The sequence below is a fragment of the Octopus bimaculoides genome, chromosome 10, assembly GCF_001194135.2.
Source record: "Octopus bimaculoides isolate UCB-OBI-ISO-001 chromosome 10, ASM119413v2, whole genome shotgun sequence".
NCBI classification, from domain to species: Eukaryota; Metazoa; Mollusca; class Cephalopoda; order Octopoda; family Octopodidae; genus Octopus; species Octopus bimaculoides.
In genome coordinates, this window is record NC_068990.1 from 92014752 (window position 1) to 92018386 (window position 3635).

Below are 3635 nucleotides of genomic sequence, written 5' to 3' on the forward strand. Positions count from 1 at the left end.
CTGACGGGTATTCACATTGACATTACACATCCAGCGGAGCATACTGGCTTCATTCCTTGCGAGCTTACGTATGTCCTCAGCAGTTACAGCCCATGTTTCACTGCCATGTAGCATGGCTGTTCGTACGCATGCGTCATACAGTCTGCCTTTTACTCTGAGTGAGAGTCCCTTTGTCGCCAGCAGGGGTAAGAGCTCTCTAAACTTTGCCCAGGCTATTCTTATTCTAGCAGCTACACTTTCAGCGCACCCACCCCCACTACTAACTTGGTCGCCCAGATAGCGGAAGTTATCGACTACCTCTAGTTTTTCACCCTGGAATGAGATAGAAGTTGTTTCCTGTTTGTTTACAGTCTTTATTGCACCTACGTGTGTATATATATACTCACTCATTTGGATCATGTTAATTGGAGTTATTAGCTTAGAAACTTCCGGCATGTAAATGACTGTCAATTTATACTGTAGGAACATAAATAAATTAATGAATTAATTAATCAATTAATAATATTCTTTTTTATGATTCGATCATAAGATTCAAAATGATTATTTAATATCAGGTATACCACAACTCCAACTTCAGTAATAACATTAGTTACATATATCATGTGGTAAAGAAATATAAGGAAAGGAGTTGTTACATATGTTTCAGTAGCACGGCAGTTTATTCATGATATATATCATCAGCAAAGATAAGTGCACAGATCACTTTAATTCTTTCAATATCTGATACAAACTGCTCAATAGTTTGACTGTTTTCCCCACTTTCTTCCATAAACTGTTTTGTGCTAATGTAATAGCTTCCTTGTGCAGGTGTATATACATCATTATTTCGTAATATCTACATATTACATTATCTAATTAAGTTGTTGAAGTGTTACATTACTGTTAAGATTTTAAATGTAACAAACAATTGATTGAGTGAAATCTATATTATTAATAATTACAACAACTTGTTAGATAATGGTGGGCTTCCCCCTTGTATTTTTCTTCCCCATTTTCCCCACCCACTTCCACCACCACCACTCATCAACTGCAGTCTTTCTCCCTTTCTTTTTCTTTCAGGGAATTCACTCTGACTCACATGTGTAAGCACATGCACACACATTTAGGTCAATACTTACATGTGTTTCTGTGTGTGTGTATGCAGACATTCAGCATTGTTCGTTTTCCTTGACCTAATGTGCCTCAATATGCCTCTCTTTACCCCACTTGGAGTTGTCAGCTCTCCAGGTAGCTGTTTTCACCCTTCTTTCTTTCCCTTTGCCCTGAGGATATCAGTATCTGGAAGATACAATAATTCATTAAGCAGTCATACTTATGTAATTAATTAGACTCATGCAAGAGCCCTTGACCATCGGTCAAACCCTTGCACAAACCTTCTCCTTTTCAGATGCTGAAAGCTTCCCTCCAGCTACCCGTTTGCTCTTCCTATCAAACCCACAAACTTAGATCAGCCACAATTAATGCAGGCACAATGGAAGGTAGATATTTTAAGCATCACAGACATTATTGCTCATCAAACCTAACAGAATAGGCTGCAGCCTATGTTTCCACATATCAGACAATTTGTAAAGGGGAAATGTTGTATCCAGTGACTGGTGCAACTGTATAATAGTTAACTGTTACAAGGGTTAAAGAAGATATCTTAGAGAGAGAGATATTTACAAAGGTATCAGATTGCTGCACCATGTCATGAGAGTTACAGAAAGACTTAAGTCTTAATTAATCAAGGAGAGAGTTTTGTGCCAGAGCAAAGTATTATAAATGCCCTCTTCCTTCAAGACAACTGCAAGAAAAGTACTTACCTAAAAATAGCCACCCCAAACATACACTTAGCATTTGCTGGACTTCAACAGGGTCGCTCACTCTGTATTTGGGTGGCTGCTGAGGAAACTCTAAGTAGATGAATGGTTTGTGAGAACTGTACAAGCTATGTGCAGAGATGCTGTCAGTAAGGTGAGAGTTAGCAATGAGTGCAGTGATGAATTTAGCATGCAAGTAGGACTTCATTTGGGCTCAGTTCTCTGTCCCTCATATTCGTTATAGGTCATAAAAGGGGTTTAAGATGGGTTGCCCATAAGAATTGCTATGTGTTGATGACATTGTTCTTATAACTGATTCTGTGGTAGAATTAGAAACTTCAAGCACACTCTGGAATTAAAGGGCCTCAAAGCTAACATAGAAAAGATGAAAGTTTTAGTAAGTAGGGAAACCAACAGATCTTTGCTTCCGTCAGGGACACGGCTTTGCTTGATACGTAGAAATTCCAAACGGAATACCTGTACAAACTTTGAAAAAACACAAGAGATGCAATGGTATCAGAAGGAAGTAGATTTTGTATATGGGAGTTACTCAAAAGCAACAAGCCCTTCTTCCAAAATGCTCAGAAGATAGTAAACAGCATCTGTTACCTGGGTGTCCTAATTAGTGGTGGAGAAAGGTATTGGAAAAGTGGGGTTGCAAGAATAAGAACAGGCTTGGCAAAAGCTCAGAGAACTTAGATCTCTGCTGATAACAAAAGATTTCTCCCTCAAAGTGAAAGTCAGATTGTGTATGAAATGCCAGGCTACATGGTAATGAAGCATTCTCCCTGAATGTGGAAGGTTTGCAAAGATTAGAAAGAAATGAAGTGCATATGCACCATTGGATGTGCAACATAAGTGTGCATGTATGACACAATATAAATGTGTAGAGAGAAAAATTGAACACAGGAGGAATCAGATGCAGTGTGTCAGAAAGAAGGCTGTGCTGGTGTGAGTATGTGGTGTGTATGGATTAGGATGGTTATATAAAAGAAGTGCTGGTCACCTAATGTAGATGGAGCTTGTGGTAAAGGGAATCCCTGGAAGATATGAGATGCCACAGAGCAAGCTGATGTCAGAATTTTGAACCTCATGGAAGAGATGACAAAGAACCAAGATGACTGGAGATGTGCACGGCTTGAGAAGACCTGCCCATCCCTGTAAAACAGATTCTGGAAATAATGTGTGTATACATACATCATCATCACCATCATCATCATTTAACATGTTTTCCATTACACACACACACACACACACATAACTGCCCCTCTCACCCAATTTCTTTCTCAAGCCTTTTTTACTACTCATCATCTCTATATCACTGGTCCTCCTCCTCTGCCATTACCTTAATAACTGCAGATATTAAATGAGAGCAGTACTGCATGTTTCATCATCTTTTTCTGTGATATCAGTTATCTTTTACACTTCCCCAGACATCCCTCCATAATTCTTAATATTGTCCCTCTCCACTCACATTTTACACTGATCACTCTTCTGTGCCACCAAATTATCTCTCCTTCTCAGCCATCATACATTACTTACTTTTCCATAATCTTTGCATCTGCCTCTTCTTTTACTCATGCCCTGGTACTGGTACCAGGAGAAAAAGCATCTGGTACCTTCTGTAAAGTGGGCAGCATTAGGAAATTCATCAAGCCGTAGAAACTACCCCAAAACTGAGACACTGGAGTAAAACAGTCGTGCGACTTGCTAGATCCTGTCAAGATGCTCAAATGGAAGGTGGACATATATATATATATATATATGTCCACCTTCCATTTGGACATATATATATATATATATATATATATGTATATGTATATATATATATATATA

The 3635-nt window shown here is 38.6% G+C and overlaps 1 protein-coding gene across 4 annotated transcripts in view; it reads left to right on the plus strand.

Annotated features, from left to right (window-relative positions):
• The window catches only part of LOC106876283 (85/88 kDa calcium-independent phospholipase A2), a 54877-nt gene that overhangs the window by 41437 nt on the left and 9805 nt on the right, over window positions 1-3635 (plus strand). The gene's annotated exons all lie outside the window — the stretch shown is intronic.